Source organism: Urocampus carinirostris, chromosome 6 (genome assembly GCF_059441175.1).
Source record: "Urocampus carinirostris isolate Australia breed hairy pipefish chromosome 6, RoL_Ucar_1.0, whole genome shotgun sequence".
Lineage (NCBI taxonomy): Eukaryota > Metazoa > Chordata > Actinopteri > Syngnathiformes > Syngnathidae > Urocampus > Urocampus carinirostris.
In genome coordinates this window covers 39,442,691-39,460,021 of record NC_142354.1, presented here as the reverse complement: position 1 = coordinate 39,460,021, position 17,331 = coordinate 39,442,691, and the positions used below count along the sequence as shown (strand labels likewise).

Sequence of the window (17,331 nt, the reverse complement as noted above, 5' to 3'; positions counted from 1 at the left end):
TGGAGCTATGCAAAAAGTACAAGCATTCCCTCCCATCTCTCGCCAAAGGTAAGCACATAAGGCTCCCTATTCTCAGAATGTTGTGACGTTTTTACAAAATAAATGCTTGCATCTGGTTTTGAAACCAATATGTATGAAAAAAAGGGTCAAAAGGAGTTTAACCGATCTTGAGTAATTGCAAGAAAGAGACAAGTTTAAAGTGGTCTGTTTGTTGATTTTGGGACAGGGGCTCTGGCATTATTCTCTTTTCATAATTTTTATCAAATCATCAAAAATAAATGTGCTGAAGACTAAGCTTTTGTCTGGGGCGCGGGTTTAGCAATTTAGTAAATTTGTCTCATAATATATGGTGTGGCTCTTTCCCAAAATAAAATTAATATTTTTTGCTTTTATGGCTCTTTGAGTCAAAAAGGTTCCCGACCCCTGCTTTATAGCAAGGCGCAAAATAAGACACAATGCCCCCTCAATATTGCATTTAAAGTCAATTTAGTATTCCTTTAATTTCAGGTTCCTGATTTTTATTTGTATCTGCATTGATACTAATACTTAGTATGAGTATTTCTCCATCCCAACCAGACATAATTCAAGATTCAATCAATTGCATCTCAGAATATAAGAAAGAGGAGACATGCATGAAAATAAAAAGAAAGAGAATGTTATTTCCTCATACATTTACAGTGTGTTTATGTACGGAGTAATTTTCTAAATGGCGTATTGTTTATAGGAAGTGAAGGATTTATTTGAAAGAGGAGTATGTTCGTTGAAAAATGCAGTCAACCGGAGGTATTTTTTAATTGAACCAAATAATCTGCATCTGAAGGGACATTTTACTGAAAATAATGATCAATTAATCATCTCATTTTTTAACTACGTTGTTTTTTCTCTCCTGCACAGAAGTCCAGAGCAAGTTTGTATGAAAGTGGGATGTCAACTCCAACACTGAATTTCCATCCTTGCCGCTAGAGGCTGCCAAAAGCAATTATACCCGTTGACATTTTGCATCAAAGGACACACAAGACAGTTTTCTTCATTTTAATGTGGTAAAGTACTCTTTAATGTGATTAAAATTAAATAGTTAAAACAGGAACCAGTCATTATAGTGGAAAATGCCTGACTTGTGTTCCCGGTTGAGCCTATGTGCTTATGTCCCAACAGGGCTGGGTAGGGTTACTTTAACTAGATTACTTTTAATTACTTTTGGATTACTCCAATACCAAATATGCTAATAAAAGACAAAATATAATCATCTCATCTCATTAGCTGCACCGCTTATCCTCAGTAGGGTCGCGGGGGTGCTGGAGCCCATCCCAGCAATCATCGGGCAGTGGGCAGGGGACACCCTGAACTGGTTGCCAGCCAATCGCAGGGCACACAGGGACAGACAACTCGCTCGCTCATTCACACCTAGGGACAATTTGGACCGGCCAATCCACCTGAAAATGCATGTCGAAAAAAATGATGACTCACAACACGTGGTAAGCTTTCTCTCCTGGCTTTAATCTCTTTGATCTCCGGCAAAACTAACATAAAATGCGACAGAAACAAAATGAAAATAGATCCAAACAGCTTGCCAACATCATTTTTGCCGTTCCATGCGTTCCGTTACTCCCGAAGCCTGCACAAAATTTAGTCATTTTATTCATATTTAGTTTGTTTTGTCTTTTATTAGCATATTTGGTATTGGAGCAATCCAAAAGTAATTGAAAGTAATCCAGTTAAAGTAACCCTACCCAACCCTGTGTCCCAATCACAGGGTTGGGTAGGGTTACTTTAACTTCATTACTTTCAATTACTTTTAATTCAATTACTGGTTAAATATTAAGCTTGATATCTGGTCCAAGTTCTCGTAAGCTAAACCGTAATTCTGGCTCTGGCCTAAACTTTGAACCTAGTCCTTGTCTCTAAACCCGAAAATGCCTTTTTCTGGTGGAAACAACAGGAAATATTTATTGTGGGAAATGTTTAACACCGCAGCATGGCCAGCAGCCACCAACTCTCTACTTCACTACACATCAGGGATCTCATGTTGATGGGTACATGCATCCCGCACAGGCACCAGCTGGACCTCCTTCCTCCTATCATCTCTCCCTTTCACGCTCTGTCTCTCTCCTCAATTGTCCCAGCTCAGCATCATTTGCATGGACGATGAAGAAGGAGAACAGTAGTGAATGCAGCATACAGATGTGGACCCCTCCCACTCTTCTCCGATGGGCCAATGAGCGAAGAGTGCCGGGAAATACAGCAGAGGAACAACGCCGGCGTTCTGTCAGTGGGACGGGAAAATGTTTTGAGTTTTTGCAAAGCGTCAATTGAGAGCTGAAAAAAAGGCAGGTGATGCTTGGACGGTGTTTTATTTGATTTTGTCTATTTTTTTGAGGGGAGGGGGGTGGTCTCTCCTTTTTTCCTGTCCTCTCAACACACATCCCAGGTAAGACGAGTCTCAGAGGCTCCTAACCTCATTAAAGTCACAATGAGACAGAATTAGGACGTTATTATAGAAGATTACACTTTCATCTGCATGAGTGGAACTTTTGCTGCATGGGGCTGGCGGGTGGGGGATGAGGCGGGGGAGTGCCTGCGTAGCCTCACAGTGCTGCCCACTGCAGTGTAATGTTACATAACAAAGACAAACGTGCAGGGGTGGGTAGGGTTACTTTAACTGGATTACTTTCAATTACTTTTGGATTACTCCCATACCAAATATGCTAATAAAAGACAAAAAAAACTATATATGAATAAAATGATGGCTCACAACACATGGTAAGCTTTCTCTCCTGGCTTTGATCTCTTTGATCTCCGGCAAAACTAACACAAAATGCGACAGAAACGAAATGAAAATAAATCCAAACAGCTTGCCAACATCATTTTTGCCGGTCCATGTATTCCGTTACTCCCCAAGCCGGCACAAAATTTAGTCATTTTATTCATATTTAGTTTCCAAAAGTAATTGAAAGTAATCCAGTTAAAGTAACCCTACTCAACCCTGCAAATGTGTTAGGGAGAGGATGAATTGAGTACTTTGAGTTGTTTCAATCAACTTCATAAAAGGAGATTTGCTTCATTGTGATATGCGTCTGCAGATGTCAAATGTGCTTAGCAAGCATCTACTAAAGGACGGCCTACGTCACACTTGATGCAGCCCACTAGTCCAGTACATGCCAGTAATTGTAAATGTGTGATGACCAAACATGAGGGTGTCCATTATTCAAAAATCCAGTAACGTTATAGTATGAATTAGAAACATTGGTTGGACCTTGGATCGAGTCCTGTTTGTCAACTTTGGATTTTCGGTAAAGTCGTTGTATTGGTCCTCACTCCTTGCCCTTATGCTTATTTCGTTGTCATTGTGGTGTCTTGATTTGCAGGGTTGGGTAAGGTTACTTTAACTTGATTACTTTCAATTACTTTTACGTGACTCCAATGCCAAATGTGCTAATAAAAGAAAAAAGAAACTAAATATGAATACAATTATGACTCACAACACGTGGTAAGCTTTCTCTCCTGGCTTTGATCTCTTTGATCTTCGGCAAAACTAACATAAAATGCGACAGAAACGAAAATGAAAATAAATCCAAACAGCTTGCCAACATCATTTTTGCCGTTCCATGTATTCCGTTACTTCCCGAGCCTGCATATTTAGTTTATTTTGTCTTTTATTAGCATATTTGGTATTGGAGTAATCCAAAAGTATATTATTATATACCGCAGCCATATCTCCCTAGTGGGAGGTGGCTAGAGTCATTTCTGACTCTTTTTGGGAGATTGATTCAGAGGAGGGGATTCCCAGCCCCCTCGCTCAACCCAACTAAGGTGTTGGGAGTCATTAGGTGACCAAACCCCCCAATTCCAACCCCTAATGCTGAACACCAAGCAGGGAGGCAACGGGTACCAATGTTTAAGTCTTAGGTATGACTCGGCCGAGGCTTGAACCTCCCAGTCTCGGGGCGGGCGCCATACCCCCAAGGCCACCGAGATGGTGGTAGATTCATATTTAGTTTTTTTTGTCTTTTATTAGCATATTTGGTATTGGAGTAATCCAAAAGTAATTGAAAGTAATCCAGTTAAAGTAACCCTACCCAACCCTGTTGATTTGTTGGGTCCAAGAATTATGGACTGGACAGATGTAGTCCTTCAACCTTAAATGTGTCCCTTGACATTGATGAATTACAAACATTGACATGTTGCCTCGGTCAAAGAGGTGGCACATCCAGGTCCATAAAATTACAATTTTTAAAAGTTTAGCTTTAGTGAAGGTGTTTGGTGCCGATTGGGGCCAGACTGCAGCAGGGTTTTGTATTTTTGACATCAGTCTACCTCCTCCACTCAGACCTTAGCATGACTGCTTACTTCGACAACCTACCATATTTGTTAACAGCTTGGACCTTATAGCAAAGCAGATGGATGTACCAAGAGTCCTGCCTCCAATAATAGGAATAGATCACAGTCTTTAATTTCCCCTTGTCTCCGTCCTTTCATGTAGTTCTCAGACCTTATTATAATCACTTTTCTAGTTCTATTGACTATAATGGTCTTAGCTCAGGTTTATCTGTGGTTCTTCGCCATAGACTTTGACTAAAGTCAGTATAAGTTATGTCTATAGTTTAGTCTTAGTCCTTTCTCTGCACCTTAGTTTATTAACTCAAGTCAAGTCATGTTTAATTGAATAGCCCTTAATCACAAAGAGTCTCAAAGGGCTGCACAGACCACAGATTATTGCAAACTACAGACTATTATTACACCAACTGATCTAATACTTACATGAAGGCAAGGAAAAAACTCAAAAACCTCAACATAAGGAAAATGAAGACAACTTGAGAAGGGACCGCACATGAGGTAATCCCCCTTCCAGGATGACCAGGCTGCAATGGATGTTGCAATAATAAATAGTGCACAGATATTTTCAATAGGAAATATAGTTCATTTATAAGCTTGAGAATACAAGTGTGTTTTAGGCTTGGATTTTAAAAGTTCCACTGAGGTTGCAGATCGAATCTCAGGGGGCAAAGCATTCCTCAACATTGGGGCCCGAATGGAGAACGCTCTCGAATTGTGGTTTTCTTCTTGGCTCTTTGGATCACCAGCCCCTGTCCTGATCTTTACCCCCCTGCTGATCCTAGCTTGTTCATCCTCTCTTCCTTTAGTCCCTTATCCCGGCCTTAACTTTAATTCTAGTTGTGCTCCATAAACCCCGGCAAAGTCCATGAGCCACATGGTGCTTTGTCAAAGCAGTTCATTGGCTTTCAAATGAAAGGTGTTTTCCTGATATCTGGAATGACACTCGGTGATGGAATTGGGCCAGAGCATGTGGAATTCCCAGCAGACATCACAACTCAGTATCAGTGTGTGTACGTGTTGATGTCAGCCACATAAGGTGTGCACATGTGTGCTTAATAGATAGATAGATAGATAGATAGATAGATAGATAGATAGATAGATAGATAGATAGATAGATAGATAGATAGATAGATAGATAGATAGATAGATAGATAGATAGATAGATAGATAGATAGATAGATAGATAGATAGATGGATAGATAGATAGATAGATAGATAGATAGATAGATAGATAGATAGATAGATAGATAGATAGATAGATAGATAGATAGATACTTTATTCATCCCCGCAGGGAAATTTACATTTCCAGCAGCATCCCTGTGCTGAGAAACAATACAATAATAAAGCAAAAAGAATACAATATACAACTACCCAATGTGACGTGCTAATACCCACTGTAGAGTGTTATATAGAGTATCGAAATAGTGCTACACAGAATACACATTGCAATAAAATACAGTAATATGCAATGTAGGGGGTGTGGTTTAATGTGGGCCTTTACTCCGCCGGGTGGAGATAAAGAGCCTCATGGCATGAGGAAGAAAAGATCTCTTCAGTCTGTCCGTGGTACAAGACTGTGACAGCAGTCTGTCGCTGAAGCTGCTCTTCTGTCTGGATATAATGCTGTGTAGTGAATGTGGTGAATAATAATGAGAACTGAAGAATATTTACAAAGCTTATAGAGCTGCAGAATAGTATACACTGTAACAGCCAGACATTTCTATTACTCTTACTAACAAATTGCTTTCAGTGGTCCAGAGATCGTGGTTAATGGGGACCACAACCACCTGCGAAAATTGAAAATCCGGGAAGTAGAATCACACCTTCATAAAAACCCTCAATTGTATACAATTGTAATAAATAAGAATTATAAATCTACAAATTATAGCACACAACACAGAATTGGAGTTGAGTGAATGGTTGTATTTTCATTATATAAAAGAAGACAAAATTGGAGGGCTCCTCCATTCAGTGTAAGAAAGCTTTTTAGACAGTGGCTGGCTATTTGTACGCTAGCATCGGTTGTCCTTGAATTGAGTCAGGTCTCCACGATCATTAAAGGAAAACTGTCCCGAATGTAGCGGTTTTCCATGAGTTGTAGCTCCTTGCCATCCGTTGATGGTTAATGGACCCCGCGTTAAGCTTTGTTAGCAGAGCCGTTAGCATTAGGTCGGACCAGCAGCAACGCTCCTGACTTCTCCCCGACGCAGCCCCATTTGCTTCTGGAACCCGATAATAATCCACGAACCACCCGCTGGTGATCACTATTTTGATGAGTTCTTATGGCTTTCCTAAGAGTCCGATTTACTTGATGAATTTATTTTCAATGTAATGAGCATTTAAAAGCGAGCAGTCGGTATGCTCCGGAGTTGGGAAGAAGCGCCTGTCTGATGTTTAACTGACACCAGCCTATCACAGCCACACACACAGACAGTTACACCCAACACTCTTCTTAATCTGCCCCTGCTCTCTGCAGTCTATCATAACACTATGCATGATAAAATTATATCAATGACAATAATGACAAAATCATTTAAATTCAATATTTGCGAAGCAGTGAAGCAGCAATAACCAAGCGCAGAGTAGCAAGGGGTCTCTGTATATGTATGATGGAAATTATTGTTGGTTCGATATTTTTAAAACTCTAAAAAAAGAAGAATCGTAAAAGATTTCTGGTCATAGTCCTTGACCTTGGGTATATTCCAAGCTGTAGATCTTGCAAGTAATTTTGGCCCAGCCATAGTTTTGGTCCTATAAAACAGTGCTCCACAACCACTGGGTCAAGGACTGGTACAGGGCCGCACAGAAAGGAAAATGGGTTCCATTATTTTTTGGGTTATTATTATTTTATTGTCACCACTACAGTCACACTGAATGTGGCCTGGGCGGGCACAGTTGCTTGGTGGGTGGTGCAACTGTCACATTGAAAGCGAGGATCCCTGCCTGTCAAATACACAGCAAAGGAGGAATCAAATATGACTTTTCTGTTATAGCTAATCTTTGTGGAGAATGGGGAACTGTTGGAAGATAGGACCACATACTAATGGCCATTGGAAAACGTTCGGCAATGAAGGAAAGATAATCATTGCAGTTCAAGGATGCATGGATCCCTATTTCAAGAACAACATAGAGACCACGCAACACCAACACACTTTATTTGACAACTTTGTATTTTTGATAACTTTGTACACTGCGTGATGTGTCATTTTCCGTTAAACATTACCATAGCGACCAGAGTGTTAGCTCAGAGTTTCCAATGTCAAGTGATATTATAGACCAAAATAGTGCACATGATTGCACAGTGGATTTACGTATATTTTAATTATTGTGGTTATTATACTTGCTATCATTATTATTACTTATGGTGTTTTTTTAATTATGTAGACTTTAGGCCAGGCAATGAAAACATGTCAGACATTAAACTAGTCTGTGGTATACATAAAGTATCAAGAGACCAGAACAGACCAGGAAACCCCAGAGTATTCGTTACAGTTCTTTATTAGGGAAGCGTTGAGGGCTTGCGGGAGACGTGATGTCTGTCAGACGTCAGCAGCGAGGCGGGAAGATAGCTTCGGATCAAGTAGCCAATCGGAGTGCGGAAGTCAAGCAGGTCAAGTTTACCGGGGCAGGAGAGAAGTTCGTACCGTGGGACGGAAGCGGGTCAGATCGGAGGCAGGCAGAAACAGGTAAACAGAGTTATAGACAGAACGGGTGATCAGGAGAGTCACACAGAGTTACAAACATATCCTCTGACGAAGAGGTCTGGGCGCAGCGCGCTAAAGAAAGAAGCGTTAGCCAATCAGAAGGCTTCCACATGATTGCTCCAGGTGACCAGAGTTAGCAATCATGACAAAATTTGGGGACAACAGCTATACAAGACTTAAAACCTACGCATATCTGTGACATTTAAATAAACCCATAAAAACAGGTATGGATGTTAAAATAAGACATACTAAATGTAAATGGTCTGCATTTATATAGCGCTTTTCAACCACCCAAAGCGCTTTACAATGTCCTTCACACACACACACACTCACACACCGATAGGGAGTCAGCCATGCAAGGCGCCTACCTGCTTATTGGGGGCATTAGGGATTCAGTGTCTTGCCCAAGGACACTTCGACATATAACACGGATGAGGCGGGAATCAAACCTGCGACCTTTTGATGCCAAGATGAGCGCTCTACCTCCTGAGCTAATGCCACTCTGTCTCCATCTATCCATCCATCTATCCATCCATCCATCCATCCATCCATCCATCCATCCATCCATCCATCCATCCATTCATCAAGTCAAGTCAAGTCAAGTCATTTTTATTTGTATAGCCCTTAATCGCAAAGAGTCTCAAAGGGCTTCACAGGTTAATACGCATAAGCAGTTTAGGTTATTCATATGGTATAGAGTAGAAGTGAGTTTTAAGCTTAGATTTGAACATTTCCACTGAGGTTGCAGATCGGATCTCAGGGGGAAGAGCATTCCACAACACCGGTGCCCGGATGGAGAACGCTCTCGAACCTGCGGAAACCTTCTTGGCTCTTGGGGTCACCAGAAGACCGGCGCTCTCAGAACGAAGGCTTCGGGCCGGAACATAGGAGGAAATCAGATCTGAATAATATGAGGGGGAAAGTCCATGTATGATTTTGTATACTAATAAGAGAACCTTGAAATCACATCTTAGGCTAACTGGGAGCCAATGCAGGTTAGCCAAAATCGGGGTGATGTGATCGGACTTTTCTGTCCTAGTTAAAAGCCTCCCTGCCGCATTTTGTACAAGATGAAGACTCTTGAGTCTGGTCATCGGAAGACCGGAGAGTAGTGCATTACAGTAATCGAGACGGGAGGTAACAAAAGCGTGAATTATAATCTCCGCATCCGACTGAGACAGTATAGGACGAATTTTAGCAATGTTACGAAGATGGAAGAAAGCGGTTCTAGTAATTTTCTTCACATGTGTTTGAAAGGACAGATCGGGGTCAAATGTGATACCTACATTTTTAAGTGAGTCACTCTGTATGATGTGGCATTTCTCTGTGACAGACCCCAATCAGTGCGGATAGGTCAGAACAGTTCAGATGTCATCTACCTCAGCACGGGCTCCCCCCAAGGCTGCGTCCTAAGCCCCTTGCTGTTCACCTTGATGACACACGACTGCGTCCCTAGGTCCGCCACAAACCACATCGTGAAGTATGCTGACGACACAACAGTGGTGGGCCTCATCAGGGATGACAACGACCTAGCCTACAGAGAGGAGGTGGAGCAGTTGGTGGGCTGGTGCAGGGACAACAGCCTGGTCCTGAATGTTGACAAAACTAAAGAGATCATTGTCGACTTTAGGAAAAACCAGCCCAACCATGCCCCACTTTGCATCAACAACAAGGCTGTGGAGGTTGTCAGCAGTATCAAGTTCCTAGGGGTGCACATTACAAACAAACTCACCTGGTCCGTGAACACTGCATCACTGGTTAAGAGGGCACAGCAGCGCCTGTACTTCCTGCGGAGGATGAGGAGAGCCCACCTGCCCCCACCCTCCCTCATCACATTCTACAGGGGCACCATAGAGAGTATCCTGACCAGCTGTATCTCTGTGTGGTGTGGAGGCTGCAGCGCTACCGACTGGGGTAGTGTGAGGAGGGTAACGAGGACAGCAGAGAAAATAATCGGGACTACACTTCCCTCCATTCAGGACATTGGCCAGAAGCGCTGCCTATCCCATGCTAAGAACATTACCGGGGACCCCTCTCACCCCCATCATGGACTGTTCACTCTGCTAGCCTCTGGGAAGAGGTTCTGCAGTGTGCGGTGCAGGACCACCAGGCTCCGCAATAGTCTAGTCCCCCTGGCCATTAGACTGTTAAATGGTCAATCTAACATATAGTTAACTCAAATCTAAACGGCTGCTAATCTGACTTTTTGCACTACTGGCAGTTTTTTATAGCTTGCCACTCATTGCACATTGCTCTCTGCACTATGGTAATTACAGCGTTATTGTTACAGTGTTAATGTTACTGTGTACCTGACTTGTTAACCTGACTGCCCATTTTGCACATCTGGTTAGCTACTCTTCTTGCACTATCGGCACTATGGTAAAATACTATACGTAGCCAATTACAATACAACTTTATTTATATCTGTACATTCAAGGAAACTGTGGGGGTCAGATGCATCGACATTTCGTTCTGTATACACGTGTACTAGAATGACAATAAAGTAGATCTGAATCTGAATCTGAATTTGTCAATGTTCACAGCAGTTTTAGAGAATAAGTCGCGGCATTTAGATGGACCAAAAACTAACATTTCGGTCTTTTCAGAGTTAAGACGCAAGAAATTGAGTGACATCCACTCTTTTATCTCAGTAAGGCAGGCCTCCAAATTTGCACAGTTTAGTGTGGCAGATTCTTCCATCGGGAGGTATAGTTGAGTGTCATCTGCGTAGCAATGGAAACTGATATTATACTTGCGAATAATATCACCTAATGGAAGCATGTAGATGCTGAAAAGAAGGGGGCCAAGCACTGAACCCTGCGGAACACCACAGGTAACACTAAAGGGCTCAGATGTCATTTCGCCATATTTAACACAGTGCGTCCTATCTGAGAGGTAGGATCTGAACCATAAGAGGATGTTTCCTGAGAGACCAATCCATTAATCCATCCATTCATCCATCCATTTAATATGTGTTGTTTGCTAATGTAACCACTCTTTGAATTGAATGACTTGGTCTAAGTCATCGGCTCAAAACCCTGTCCTATTCCTTGTCGAGTGTTTTGTTCTAAGGGAAGGTGACTTATTCCTGATCTGTCACTGTCTACAGACCGTCGTTTAAAGATTTTGCACCAGGAATCAAATTTAGCCCTTATCATCAGTGTTAGCTTTCTGCCTAACCTTAGTCTAGAACAGATCTCTCCAACCATTTTTAAGGCAAAAGCTACTTTTTGTTACTAATCACTGCAGAGGGCAACATGTCTTGTATGCATTTCTTGAATAACAAGGTATCATGTTATTAGTATGCTGTTACTATGTTTTTACTATTTAATGACCATGTTTATATTGAAAGTAGGGTAAATAGACTCAGTCAACCACTAAAAAACATTTGACTAGAAAATCACATTGACCCAGCACTGGTGAGCTAATTTCAGAATAGGTCGGCGGGTACCTTAGATATCCTGAGGGGGACCCTGGAGCTCGCAGGCACCATGTTGGAGACTCATTGTCTGGAAACTAGTCTTAAATGTAAATTCCACCCCAGTTTTTGAAATGACCTAGCTGTAAACTTCGAAATGCGAACCTTAAGATTGGGGCTTTTAGGACATTCTTTCGGACAGGTTTGGGATCTTGATTTTATCCTAACGTAGATAAATGTCCTGGTGTGAGAGGTTGGATATTATATATTAATTGCATCATAGTAGTCATTGGTCATGGTCCCATGCTTTAGTGTTTCTCAACTGGTGGGTTGGGAACCAAAAGTGGGTCCTACATCCGTTTTCGGTGGGTGGCAGGCTTTTGCCCTGGCAAAATAAATCGAGGGAGATGAAAAAATAGGGGACCATTACAGAGTAGATGGTGATAATGCCATGTTCAATCTCTTTTTCCTGTTCAGACAATTCGTTCCGTCGAGCTTGAAAGGGAACATTTCTCGTTTTTTTGTGATTTTGTTTGTTTTATTTCCTTTTTCTTCCCAAGATAATGGGCCCAAAGAAAGTTGGTGATAAGGGGAAGAAAGTATCTGCCATTGATGCAGCTTTTTTACCAGTATATTAATTGTATTATCCAAACACCTATGTAAGTAGGGTTTTTTTTTTGATACACCACTTTTTAATATTTTGGATATGAACGCTTTTTAGTCCTTGTTTTTTTTTCAGAACGGGTTTAGGGGGTTTCTTAAGTGATATAGGCTTATATGTGAGTATGTACAATTAGTTTTTTTTTTTTATGTTTTTTGAAAAAAAAAAAAAAAAGGACGTGAATACATACTACTATCTTGGCTTTAAACTGCGCAATTCTTTCATGCGGTAAATATGAGAAGTGGACTTTTTTTACTTTATTTGTTTTTTTTGGTTTGAACAATTTTATTGACACTATTAACAGCAAATAAACAATGTGAGGTTTGAACAATTTTTCTCGACAATCTTAACAGCAATTAAGCATATTCACTATTTCGTTATATCTGACAATGTCGTTTTAACATTTTTTTCCGACATTTTTGACAGCAATTAAACACACAATTTCCTTATACATCTCAATACAATATGAGTTTTTATCGACACTTTTAACAGCAATTAAATACATTTACAGTTTGATTATATCATATTCTAACAATATGAGGTTTGAACAATTTTTATCGGTATTTATCGACACTTTTAACAGCAAGTCAGACCACTTGAGAACCTCTGCCATAGCTCATACCCTGGCTATTGCTTTCAAGTTAGTACAAAAATAATACTTATTTTGTTGATGGTCTGATTGTAGTCCTGACCTTCATATTAATACGTAAAGTTATATGTATAACATTCATTCATTAGCTGCACCGCTTATCCTCAGTAGGGTCGCAGGGGTGCTGGACCCCATCCCACCAATCATCGGGCAGTGGGCAGGGGACACCCTGAACTGGTTGCCAGCCAATCGCAGGGCAGACAGACAACTCGATCGCTCATTCACACCTTGGGACAATTTGGACCGGCCAATCCACCTAAAATGCATGTCTTTGGAATGTGGGAGGAAACCGGAGTGCCCGGAGGAAACCCACGCAAGCACGGGGAGAACATACAAACTCCGCACAGGAAGTCCGGTAGCTGGATTTGAACCCACACAGGAGGTTCCCAAGACCTTAGAACTGTGCCTGCACACGTGCTAACCACTGCGCCGCCGTGCTGCCATATGTATAACATTTGATTAAAAAAAAAAAAAAACAGAACCCATACACAGGCGACAGAAGAGTGGAAAGGAAAAGACACGTATTGATCCAGTCACACCAGTATCAATTTCAATTTCAACAGAGATAAGTGATATGGTATCAACAAATACAGACGATAGTCTTTCAAGGAATGTACCGTAGAAGTCTTTCAAACGGCCTGTCGTCATTTGTGTCGACTGAATGAGAGAGAGCAGGACGACGTAGGTCGGTGGGCTTTTTGGCCCGATTGCCTCACTATTACTTGCTTGCCGTGTTGCTCCCCTGCATTGCAGCACAGAGGGTGCAGTCTTTTTTATCCATCCCGCAGCCTCGCTGCACACTAACACACTCACCCACCCACTCATCTGGAGCTATGATACCCCCACTTGTCCTCCGGCCTCGGTGGTGGCGGGGAGATTTTGGGAGACGTATTACTTCTCGGATGTGTCCCCGAAGACTTTGGGGATGGGTTAGATGCAGGTCAATATCCCACAATGCATTGCACTTAAATTATTCAACCTTATTGTACTTGGTGAGTGCGTATGTGGTGACGCGGCAACTTTGCTTCTATCATTACCAAAACTGTTGAGTCATGAGTCTTGGGGGTTGCTCAGAGGATGGTGTCTATGTGATACCATTATGATTGGGTAGCACAACTTGTATGTAGTTTGTAGAAATATAAAACTGAATAACTACAACTGAACAACCTTTTTCGGATTAGAATGTGCAGTGCCAGGTTGTAAATTTCCACTGCAGTCAAACAAATTCATGTCTTGTAAGTAGGGTTGGGTAGGGTTACTTTAACTGGATTACTTTCAATTACTTTTGGATTACTCCAATACCAAATATGCTAATAAAAGACAAAAGAAACTAAATATATATAAAATTACTGTCACATTTTATGTTAGTTTTGCCGGAGATCAAAGAGATCAACGCCAGGAGAGAAAGCTTGCCACGTGTTGTGAGTCATATTTTTTTCATATTTAGTTTCTTTTTTCTTTTATTAGCATATTTGGTATTGGAGTAATCCAAAAGTAATTGAAAGTAATCCAGTTAAAGTAACCCTACCCAACCCTGGCAATCTGCATTTACACATGTAGACAGTCAAAAAATAAAATCGACCATCATGGTCACCATTTATGAAAAGGAACAGAATGTTCAAAACATTCACAGTCAAGTGACATTCGTACCCAACCATCAAAAAAATCTTGTCCCTAAAAAACATTAATTACATACTTGTGTGGATGATAAAATTAATTTACTGGTAAAAAAAAAGCTAGTAAATAAAACATTATTTATTGTACTTTGAAGCTGTGCTTCAATGCAGATACTTCCTTCCCCTTATCACCAGCCTTCTTGGGACCCATTTTCATGGGAAGAAAAGAGAAATAAAACAAACAAAATCACAATGAAATTAGATATGATCCCTGTCAAACACGACTGAAACAATTGTCTAAACAGGAAGAGAACGAACGGGCCAATATCGCAATCTACTGTGCAATTGACCCTCCGTTTTTTTCTTCTTTCTAGATCCGCAATCTACTTTTGGTCACCGACCCACCAGTTAAGAAACACTGATCCATGCAATCATGGCAAATGACTACTGTGATGCGAGTAATTTATATATTCTCACACCAGGATTTGTCTTGAATATAGGTTAGGTTTGAATTCAATGTTCCCAAACCAGGCCCAAATGCTAGGGATACACCCTGAACTGTTTGTGAAGATTAAGGCACTGATAAGCAACCTGAATTTACACATGTAGACACTCAAATAATCAACAGAATCCTGGTCACCGTTTACAAAAAGGAACAGGATGTTCAAAATATTCACAGTCATGTGACATTCTCATCTATATTTTTTTGCTTGCCGGGAAACAAATTGTATTTCAGACGCTAAGTTTAGTACCCAGACTTACAAGTAGCACCGCTTATCCTCAGTACGGTCGCGGGGGTGCTGGTTCCCATCCCACCAATCATCGGGCAGTGGGCAGGGGACACCCTGAACTGGTTGCCAGCCAATCGCAGGGCACACAGGGACAGACAACTCGCTCGCTCATTCACAACTAGGGACAATTTGGACCGGCCAATCCACCTGAAATGCATGTCTTTGGAATGTGGGAGGAAACCGGAGTGCCTGGAGGAAACCCATGCAAGCACGGGGAGAACATACAAACACCGCACAGGAAGTCTGGTAACTGGATTTGAACCCACACAGGAGGTTCCCAGGACCTTAGAACTGTGCCGCACACGCGCTAACCACTGCGCCGCCGTGCTGCCCAGGATGTGCATTTATTTATTTATTTATTTATTTACCTCAAAAGTTTAGTTTTTGTCATGGCCTGCATTTCCAGGATAAAAGTAAGTGTCAGCAACGTTGTTGGCGCACTTGTGAATCCTAAAAGTCATCTTCCTGTAGTTCATTTTTGTGCCCAGAATATTCTGCTTTAATAAAACGTCCTCATCTCAGCACCAGTGCTTTTTTTTTCACCCCTCTCACAGCACGAATGTAGATGAACACGAGGAAGAAAAATGCTTTCCTTTTTAGTAGGTTGCCTTGTTTTGTTGTGATGTCATCATTAGCATTGTTTGCATTCAGATTCAGATTTAGATTCAGATCTACTTTATTGTCATTCTAGTACACGTGTATACAGAACGAAATGTCGATACATCTGACCCGCACAGTTTCCTTGAATGTACAGATATAAGTAAAAGTTGTATTGTATTATGGCTACGTATAGTATTTTACCATAGTGCCGATAGTGCAAGAGGAGTAGCTAACCAGATGTGCAAAATGGGCAGTCAGGTTAACAAGTTAGGTAAACAGTAACATTAACACTGTAACAATAACGCTGTAAGTACAATAGTGCAGAGAGCAAATGTGCAAGGAGTGGCAAGCTATGTAGAACTGCCAGCAGTGCAAAAAGTCAGATTAGCAGCCGTTTAGATTTAGGTTAACTATATGTTAGATTGACCATTTAACAGTCTAATGGCCAGGGGGACTAGACTACTGCGGAACCTGGTGGTCCTGCACCGCACACTGCAGTACCTCTTCCCAGAGGCTAGCAGAGTGAACAGTCCATGGTCCCCGATAATATTCAACGTGACACTTTGAGTAAATACGAAAACAGTGTAATCAAACAATTCAAATTCAACCTTCCTTTCACTGAATTGTCATACACAAGGGAAGGAGTTAAGTAAATCAAGTAAATGTTGGGTTCTAATCTTTATTATTACTGATAGAATACACAAAGAAATGCACGTACAGTAAAAATGGAAAATATTCAATTAAAATTAGAAATGACTTTATTTTACAAGATTCATTTCATTTCATTTGAAAACAATATATACATATATATATATATATATATATATATATATATATATATATATATATATGGTACAATTTTATTCATGTACAGGTATTACTGTAATCTTAAACCCCCAGAAATAGAAAATGTAAATGTTAATTTGTTGCGCAAAATGACGGACTAATTATGTTAACTAATTGTAGTGCTTTTTTACAGTTTTTTGTTTTTAATGTTAAAACATGAATTTCACTCTCTCTCTCTACCCGTATTCTATATGGTGTACTGTATACAGGGGGGGTATACTGTATACCTGTATACGTTTTTTAAAGCATTTTTGAAGGGGCGCCGCTACTTCGCGGATTTTCAGTTTTCGCGGGTGGTCTCGGTCCTCATTTACCGCAATAACCGAGACTTCACTGTGTATGGTAGTCACTATTTTCAATGGTGACGTGATCTGAAAAGACAACTCAGAGGAGTACAGAAAACTGTGCTGCCAAACGCGTCAGGTGTGCCAAGGGGCATATGCCACCGTTGCCGTTCTACAACCCAATTAAAGCACCGCTTTTGACATTGTAACGTCCGACAAAACCATTGGTTACATTACCTGGTTACAAAAAAAAAATACGTAGAATACTGTTACGTAACAGCATTATTTAGAACTGCGTTATTCCCAACACCGTTCATAAGCAGGGTTGGGTAGGGTTACTTTAACTGGATTACTTTTAATTACTTTTGGATTACTCCAATACCAAATATGCTAATAAAAGACAAGAGAAACTAAATATGAATAAAA

The 17,331-nt window shown here is 40.9% G+C and overlaps 1 protein-coding gene across 1 annotated transcript in view; it reads left to right on the top strand.

The window, feature by feature from the left end:
• The first annotated feature begins 2,328 nt into the window (after positions 1–2,328).
• The window catches only part of LOC148364774 (synaptotagmin-2-like), a 45,018-nt gene continuing 30,015 nt past the window's right edge, over positions 2,329–17,331 (top strand). Inside the window, exon 1 of the mRNA XM_088338973.1 lies at positions 2,329–2,428. The gene's annotated coding sequence lies outside the window, so the exon portion shown is untranslated. The remainder of the gene's footprint in view (positions 2,429–17,331) is intronic.